We start from the raw sequence: 10,613 nt of genomic DNA on the forward strand, positions 1-10,613 counted from the left end.
TATAGTTTCCGACGGGAGTTCCTGCGTACTGTGGTAGATTTTCTGGCTATGTACCAATCATCGTCCAACGCCCCGTGATGGCTACATGAATATATTCCAAAACTGCTCAGAAAGTTTTATTCAGTTTGAATTAATTTTTCTGGAAGGCACACCAGAGTTGTCTGTGTTTCTCGTCCATAACTACAAAACAGTCGGACATTCGGATTTTCTGACAGTGCCTTCGATAATTGGTCCAGACGAAGAATTTGTTCTTCCTCTGGATCCCAATTCCAACCATTATATGCAAGAAAGAGCCCTTATAGCGGCTACCTTCTCTTCCGATAAGTTGACAGTTACATCAGTCTAATTAAAATTAGATGTTAGATCCGCTCGCGTACTCGCATACACCTTGCATGTATGCGAATACACGAGATGATTTAACGTCTAATTTTAATTAGAATGCAGTTACATACACGTTTGTCGCCATGTTTTGAGTGAAAATTACGCTTATAGATTTTCAAATGAGTGTAAACAAAATTTCATTAACGTAAAATATATTTACTCATAATTAATCTGTTTAGCATAAAATCGATGTCTGTGTAAATTATATTCTAACAATCCGTAATAATTATTATCAATCGTACCCATTCCTAAGTATACCCTACTATATTCTGTTATAATTGATATAATTATATGCAAAATTTACTACTATTATTGTATGACTATCTCTACATGAAAATTCCCTCTCCAGTTGGATTACGCGGTAAGCATCAAAGGACTGCACGGGCGCCTCGATCGCCTGATAAGATAGATAAGGTATACACAAAGACTAGTACTAAATGTCCATCAATTTCTAGCATCAATGTGAAGCTCAATTTCTCCTGATTGACAAGGGTTCACAGGCCAGGTAAATGTGAAGGCGGTGTTTATTTTCTCGGTCTTTAGGCGCCAAACATAGGCCTAAATTTTGCAGCCATTGACCGGTAATGGTGATTTCTCTATATGAGTAAAATATTCTTGAGCGGGACGTTAAACAATATATAACCAACAATCACATCAAACAAACGAGAACATAAATTATCTACACATTTTATTTTTAAAGTATTTAAAAAAAACCCAGAATTTAATTGAAATCAATTTATGCATTAACGGAAATGAATATATGCATAATTCATTCGCATGGATTTATGCATGTTTTGATTCAAAATTAATCCTTTATGTACAAACATAGAATTTGCTTCCCATCATAGATGAATGAGTGTATGCATTGTTTATATATATGCTTAGGTTTTTTTTAAAATACAATTTTTTTCTTGTCAAACAAAAATCAATATATTTGTGATTTATAGAGAATTCGCTTCCCATCAATGCTGTTTGCCATACCAATTGTTAGGCCGTAATGAACACATTAATTCTTATTAGGGATTACTCCATTTACGTGATTAAGATATAGGGCTCACGGCAGGTGTGACCGGTCGACAGGGGATGTTAATACCTCCTAGACACCTGGTGCCACCTCTGGTGTGTCCAGGGTTCCGTTCTTGCCCATCTCTGTATTTTAAATTCCTTATAGGAGTTATGAGATTGATTACACATAAGGAACAGTAATGAATCTCATAAATCTCACAAAGAATACAAAATTAAGAGTAGGGGAAAATGGTCACACCCGCCCTCACGTGAGCCCTATCTCTTGATCAGGTAAACGGAGTAATCTGTAATCAAAATCAGTGTGTCAAGAACGGCCTAACAATCGATATGAAACATGTCAGACAGTATTTGTCCCAATCATAGGTTGTATTGGCAAACTAAATTGTTATAACGAGCATAGAATTTGCGAAATGCTGACTTTAAACGAGACTGTTGAAACCCCTGCACATTCAACTTGTTTTTCAGTAGACTTATAACATTTAAATTTATATCTATATATATATATATATTTCCCATATTTATGTAGCAATATTCTATTATCACCTGCATATGGTGTTTATATATCTCAACTGATTCGATATGCAAGAGCTTGTTCTGCGTATAGTCAGTTTTTAAATCGAGGTAAGCTACTGACAAACAAGTTGATGGTACAGGGGTTTCAACAATCTCGATTGAAGTCAGCATTTCGCAAATTCTATGATCGTTATAATGATCTAGTTCGTCAATACAACCTTGCATTGGGTCAAATGCTGTCTGACATGTTTCATACCGATTGTTAAGCCGTTCTTGGCACACTGATTTTTACTGCGGATAACTCCGTTTACCTGATCAAGATATAGGGCTCACGGCGGCCGTGACCTGTCAACAGGGGATGCTTACTCCTCCTAGGCACCTGATCCCACCTCTGGTGTGTCCAGGGGTCCTTGTTTGCCCAACTATCTATTTTGTGTAGCTTATAGGAATTATGAGATTGATCACTGTTTGTTGTCTTCGCCTTGTATCTATAACATTTCTGTGTAAGATATGCGTTATATTTCTGTATGATATTAATGTATTACGGTGTAATTGATATAAAAACACATACTATTTAGTTGAATCTGGTTTGTTAGACACTGCGGACATTCCATAATCGTGAACTCCTCCACTTGTTTCCAATCATAGTCAGTGGACGTGACGTAAATTTTGTCCCCTACAAAAAATTCAAAATATCAGCATTATCAACAAAGACAACCATGATCACTGAGGTCATCCCTACCTCTACTTCTCCAAAGTTCCATTCTTTTGGTCCGTGCTAGCTAGTTTTCATCCTCCCTCTGATGATTTCAATAATTTTATTTACACCTACCTGTACATTGCTTTCAAATAATTCACTTTACTCTGAAAATGCATACGGATATGTTTTAGTTGAAGTATAATATGCTGCCCTGGCAGAGAAAAGGTACAATATGGATGCGACTATGTGAAACACAGTTCCTTTATGGTTCTTCAATAATCTCTGAATCTCCATTAGTATCTGGTTAATGTGTTCACATAGCATTAGAAATCCTTCTTCTAAGATCTATTGAAATATAGCTTAATATAACATCTTTAATGATTGATTGTTTTACGTCCGGTCGAGATTTTTCACTCATATTGAGACGCCATTAGTTGATTAATTTAGACCCAGTTCAAGCATCAGGAATCGTGGCTGTGAGAAGTTTGTTTTTACGTACCATCGCCTATCGCGACACAAGACAGGACCTTGTTTTTATTATCATATTTGAGAGACCCGTGATTCTCACTTCTAAATGCCGAGCATTTGGCGACGGAGTAGTCATACCTATGTTTAGGTCTTAGGTTTGACGCGGGAATGGCACATGTGTCATTCCGGCCACAAAGTGAACATTCTATAACTGAGCTACCGCGACCGGTGAAATAGATAATATATTGCGATAAATCAAACATTATTCTCTGGCAGTTTCATTCGGCAAGTTAAGAATACGGAAGGTGTTATATATAGACCTGTTTATTGTAAAAATTAACGAATAGCCTGTTTATTGTTCCCCACGACAGTACCTCAAAATAGATCATTTAACCTGTTGTCCAGTAAATACACCAAGGTATATTCCTGTTAATTTCAAATCTAAAGCCTTTATCATTAGAGCTACTGGAGTTACGCTGACTTCAAGGACTTCAACCTGGGGAAAGGGTTGTAATTGCTGACAATATTACAATCATTGCAATATTAAATTGGATAGGATAAGGACCCTATTTGCTAGGAACGACTCAAATAACAGTGTGACTTACCTACAGGCCAAAAGCCTACATCGTCTACCACATCGATGATCGGATTGGCGAGGGCCTGGTCCATGATAAGGAAATCTACGTAACTGTCAAAATTTACCTCCTTGTTGTTCCTGGACATTACGACAAGAGAGTTGCTATTTCCTAAGATATCTAATTTCATTGTTGCCTCTGAATACTCGTGTCCAAATTGGTATATGCCAATGTCATCTTTAAACGTATCTCCTAAAAGAAATGTTTTGAAAATGTTGAAGCACCTAGTATTGGCCTCCGAAATAATAATTATAGCATGTGCATATTTTAACTAATATATGCAATATATATCTAATATATGCAACAGTTAAATAACTAGAAATGTAATAGATAGCCCAAAAAGGATAAATATAATACATTGTATATGGGATAAATAAATCATGCATTTAATAAATAACTAAGATATCCAAGAGAAATCTCATAAATGCTACAGAAAACTAATATATACAATATGTAATTAACACATGCAATCTCATTAAAACATAGAACTTTCAAATACGCTATTTGAGAGATCTATATTTTGATGAGATTGTGCAGAATGTTAAATTTACCAACATATACAATAGGGGGTTGTTTCTTATATATGTGATATGTGTAACTAATACAATATATTACTATATGTTCAGTATTACTGAGAAATGATATGCTGTCAATTAATCCAATATCTAAGTAAAACTTGTAATGAATAACCATATTATAAACCTTCTAGAAATATATCAATTAAGCACAGTGCTCGTTTCTCATCGCCTTGTCTGTCGTTATTGTCAAAGCGATTCTCGTTTGATGTCAATCAACATGATATTACCAGGTACTTAGGTCGAAGTAAAACCAATTTAAAAAAAAAAAGATATTATTAGCTGATAAAGCTTGAAAATAAGTTATCGATTACCTTGATGGTGGTGATTAAAATTTTGTTTTTACGAGACAGAGCACAGCCAAATACATTGCGATAAAATATTCTCTTTAACCTAAAAAAAATGTCATACCTTTTCTCGCAGCAAATACATAGGCATCATTTATCCGTGTTTGCGCACCTGGTTAGTAGTATCCAAAGCATCTACTATTGGGTACAATTTAGACATTACATTATTGTCCAGATCGCCTTGTGTGGCCACTGCAATTATGTCTTATGTTGGGACACCTGATATAAAAGATGATTTCTTCCTGTTTAAGACTACATGATATGAAATCTTTCCATACTTTATACAACCACCTAAATTAAGTATCACAATATTTCGATCACTGTGTTTTCACCAATTTGCGAAATATCAAATGGAGTTGTCAAAATCTAGTTTTGAAATATAATTTCTTGGGAACGGTAGCAGCAGATACGTATCTCTGTGTGAAAATATTGGGACAGAGCAGAGAGCTACAGATATTGTACAAAAAATCGTTAAGAAAGACCGGGATATGATTTAAATCTGCAAAAACTGTTTTCCCACTTTTACACTTACCAATGACAAAATTCATATATTCTGTGGTATCAATACTATTAGCGCCCCGAAACAAGCTCTTGACAAAAGTACCGTCTGCGCTAAAATGATACAAGTAAGCACCATTCCAGTTTAACTCCGTTTACCTATCAGGATATGGGGCTCACGGCGGGTGTGACCGGTCAACAGGGGATGCTTACTCCTCCTAGGCACCTGATCCCATCTCTGGTGTGTCCAGGGGTCCATGTTTGCCCAACTATCTATTTCGTATTGCTTGTAGGAGTTATGAGATTGATCACTGTTCGTTATCTTCACCTTGCATGTACCTCAATTTTCAAATTACTTGTAATTGGTTGAGTAATTCATATTGCTATCAATTGCCGTTGGTCTTCGTACGATGGTTGTGATTTGTTTGTTGGTTGGTTTATTCAATTGCGAGTATCAATAACGATGTTTCAAAAGTTCAGACTTACCTCGACTCAAGGCTATGTGGCATATTTGATAACAATTAATATCCCGTCACCTTGTGAATTTCGGCGTCTTTAAATTGATATTGTACATATTACGCAAACCGACGAGTTTCCTTCAGCAAAAGATAAAGAACCGCTAATACATTTGTATGTAAGGTGTGTGGTGCGTGGACAGCTCAAATCAAATGGGAATCAATCGGTCAACGATATCAACAGCGACAATTGCTTTGTGCTAGCATCAAATTAAATTACAGGAGGTCGCCACATGTGAAATTTCTTTCTTTTTCTGAACAAAATACAATTGCAGCAAAATAGCCACCAATATCTACCTTCAATAACATATCTAAGTATGAAGCAGAGGTGGACGACTCTGTGGTGTCTTTTATTTCGAGTTCATAGAGATATATCGAATCGACATATGAATGAGTTATAAAATCATTATTGTTAATAGATAATACGTCGTCGATATATCTAAATGTCGACTTAAAGGCCACAGCAAGGGACTTTTTCTTCTCACGTAGAAGCTTTTAAATAAATTCTGCTTCATAGAAAATAAAAACAGGTCAGCTAACAAAGGAGCACAATTTGTGCTCATGGGGATTCCAACAGACTGTTGGAAGACCTGGTCACCAAACACCAGGAAGATATCGTCAACGAGGAACTCTAGCATATTTTTTATTTCAACTTCAGAGTACATGTGCGTGGAATCAGAGTGGCCTTTACTGTGGAATCATTAGAATTCGTGGTGGCTCAATTTTCGTGGAATTCGTGGGTACCCCTCACCCACGAATTTACATCCTCAACGAATAAAAAAATCATAATTACATTCCAGAGTTATCTTTCTTACAAATATATAAATCCATGAAATTACGTCCACACGAACCCGTAAAAATTCAGCAATCCACGAAAATTGGCCCCCACCAATTTAAATGATTCTACAGTAACAAAGTAATTTTTGGATGACTGATCACTAGATAAACATACTTGCATTTTCCATTTTTGTTGAAGAAGCAACTGTCTATGAATTCAAAGAGTCTAGTCTTTAATTCATCGTGAGGAATAGTGTACTACTATATGCACATTGTTCGTTATCTTCACCTTTCACATAATAGCAACAATTCTATTCTATTCTTACCAATTATGTATTTTAAAACTGTACATGCAAATTAAATTTAAAAAACAAGACAAGTTTACAACATCAAAATTGACTACTTATCAACAGAGCAAGTGTCCATGAAGGAATAAGTTAGTTGAAAGCACTGATATGATAAAACGATTTAAGTTGGCGCTTGAAAATATTGTACTAACTGATTGTTCTAATGCTTGTTGGTAGTTCATTCCGCACGGTAGGTCCTGATATGGTAATTGACCTTCAGATACAAATACGTACAAGAACTATATCTGTATTGTTCCCAATATCAGGCTATATTCACCAAGGTAATTAAAGTTTCGAAACTTCAATGAGATTGCGAATTTCACCTTGAATTCTAAAGGATCACCGACAGTCAGTGAATTGAATTGCATATATTTCATATTCTGCACAACGCTGAAGTATAACATATCACCTTGTAAAGTGAACCATTAAGAACACATTTGTGTCCTTGTGTGACCTGTACCTGATAAAAAAATCAATATAACGAACAGTGATAAATCTCATCAATCCTATAAAGAATACAAAATTAAAGACAAACACGGAGCCCTGGAAACAGCAGAGGTAGTATTATGTATCTAGGAGGAAAAAGCATATCCTGTTGAGCGGTCACAACCACCGTGACCTCGATATCGTGGTTAGATAAACAGAGTAATCCGCAGGTAAAGACTGGGGTAACGTATGTCTTGTTGAGTGGTCACATCCATCGTGAACTCGATATCGTGTTGAGGTAAACGGAGTAAGACCGGTGTAACAACTGATATAAAACACGTCACATAGTATTCGATCAAATGAAAGGTTGTATTTGGTAATTAGATCATTATGACGACCAAAGAATTTGAATTTTTTTTTTATTTTGATAGAGACTGTTATAACCATTCTAACAAAATTATTGATCAGTGGCCTGCCTAGATTTAGAAATGATCACGTGCAGGACATGCTATCGCGTATGAAATCAGTTGAGAGATGTAAACAGCATATGCTGGTGGTAATGGAATGTTGTTACATACATGTCAATATGGGAAGTTGACGATGGAGAAACTGGTGTCATCTGGCTTGTCATGAAAAGGAGTTATTATCTATACTGGATTCCTAAACATCACAAAAATCCTTTCAAAGACGGATATATTCTACTATGCCCATATCTTTGCTCCCCACAAAAATATTATCAGATGTGCCAAAACATGCTAGTGTAAATAAAATGCGAATTCTAAACAATTCTAGAGAACTTTTAGCAAATTTGAAATCGCAAAAACTTGTATCAAATCAACATCAAAACGTATGACTTTTGTAACACTATACACGATCATTCCTCACGATGTATTAAAGACTAGACTTTTTGACATCATAGACAGTTGCTTCTACAACAAAAATACATAGTTCACCACATCTACTCCGTACTTGGATATTTTATTGAATATAGATATAAACGGCAAACTTACAACTCAATTTATGATACATGGGATGATTTTAGCTTTTCCATCGTAAACTTCGCATATTTATGTAGCAATATTCCATTATCACCTGCATTTGGTGTTTACATCTCTCAACCGAGTCGATACCCAAGCGCTTTTTTTTTGCGTATAATCAGTTTTAAAATCGAGGCAGGTTATTGACATACAAGTTGATGTTACAGGGGCTTCAACATTCTCGTTTAATTCAGCATTTCGCTAATTATGTGGTCGTTATAACAATATAATTTACCAATACAACCTCACATTGAGTAAAATGCTGTCTGACGTGTTTAAAACCGATTGTTGGGCCGTTCTTGGCACACTGATTTGGACTACGAATAATTCCGTTTAACTGATCAAGATATATGGCTCATGGCGCGTGTGACCTGTCGACAGGGGATGCTTACTTCTCCTAGGCACTGGATTCCACCCCGGGTACATCCAGGGGTCCGTGTTGTCCAACTCTTTATTCGGTATTCCTTATAAGAGTTAGAAGATTGATCACTATTATTTGTTATCTTCACCTTTTATTTAGTGTTTAAAAAATCTTCCCTCCGGAATAGATTTGGGTTTTTAGCAACCCGGACATCTTATAAGTTGAATATGACAGAGATAAAAAAAAAAAAAAAAAGAGCAATACTACTTCAAGAATGAGCATATTTGAAAGTCCATGGGTTATGAGTAATGATGTTTTCAAAAGGAAATCTATATTTCAAAATTATTGTCTTAATTTATTGGTATTTTAAACATAGATTTTTTTTATTGTTACGATACCAGACCGAATTTCCTCCAGGTATTCACATAAACCATCTCTTTATCAAATTAGAAATAGTATTTAAATCTTTAAGATACACATTTTTGGCACTCTGTTTTTTCCATAAAATAGCTCTAAAAGTTTGTTGTTATTTTGGATTTCAAACATTTCGGTTGAGCATGACTGAAGAGACATTCTTTGTCGAAATGCGCATCTGGTGCATCAAAATTGGTACCGTATAAATTTTACATTATGACCCCTGGGTCGAGGCCTCTGCTGGTGGACTGTTAGTCCCCGAGGGTCTCTACAGCCCAATAGCTGACTACTTCGTTACTAGCTTGAAAATACGGATGCATATTTAATTGCTGTTATAAAATTTAGAAATTCATTTCAAAATTAAGGATTATCTCCCTCACGCATAGCTCTTATCCTTAGACGAATTTGACTCCACTTTTTGGCACTCTGTATTCCCCTAAAATAGCTCTAAAAGTTTATTGTTATTTCGGATTTCAAACATTTCGGTTGAGCATCACTGAAGAGACATTATTTGTCGAAATGCGCATCTGGTGCATCAAAATTGGTACCGTATAAGTTTTACATACAGTTTTGCTCGATTGGAGATACATCCATCGCATTTATTGAAGGAAATAAAATGACATCTGTGACATTTGATAAAAGGTTTGCGACCGCTTCTAGTAGAGCATGTCGTTGGTTGTATCAAAATAAAGTAGTTTTGAGGAATTAAAGTTTTGTACCTTGATCAGGTAAGGAATGCCACTTTAATCACTGACTGTTGCTTTTCTATTGTTCAGGTAATGGTGACGGACATGAACAATTATTTAATTTAAACAGATGGCCGTGTAAACTGAATCCGTCCTTATGTTCTTAATTGATAAAAATTCCACAATGATGATAAATCCTCACGAGCACAATAAAAATACATAACATCTATCATTTGTTTCGAAAACCAGAAATAATAAAAGAATTTTATAAGTTACTTCAGGACTATGCACTGGTTCCAGCAAACAAAGCTAAAACAACATTGTCGTTGTATTGCTCTTATTTTCAAATACAACCTGACATCACGTGGAATGTTGTATGTTATGTTTCATGGTAATAAATACACTGATTTTAATTACAGAATATAACGTTTAAATGACCAAAATAGAGAGATTAAGTTCGGTAAGACCCATCAATATGGAATGATTAATCCTCCTCGGCACCTATTCCCACCTTTGGTGCTTCCCAGGGTTCGTGTTTGCCATGTTCTCAATTTTGTATTCTTGAGGTTGATCACGGTTCCTTATTTTCTCATTTTTGATATAGGTATGAAAGTGAATTTTGCACTTTATTTTATTTGTCTATTATTTGTTTTCAATCCTTTCGAGGACATCACTAGCTGTTGATGAATTGCCACAAAAGGTTAAACCACGAATAAAGCGCAGTGTTGTAGCAGCTAAGGTTCGTTGCATGTTGTGTGCCAAAGCTTACCATGGCACGGAACTTCGGATTCTAAGGTTTCATCTTAAAGATTCGCGACTATCACTTCTAGATGCCGATCAGTTGGAGAAGGAGCAATCACTGCTTTGTTTTTATCTTAGGTTTGACGCGATTATGGTATTAGTTGAC

Source organism: Ostrea edulis, chromosome 5, assembly GCF_947568905.1.
Source record: "Ostrea edulis chromosome 5, xbOstEdul1.1, whole genome shotgun sequence".
In the NCBI taxonomy this organism is placed as follows: Eukaryota; Metazoa; Mollusca; class Bivalvia; order Ostreida; family Ostreidae; genus Ostrea; species Ostrea edulis.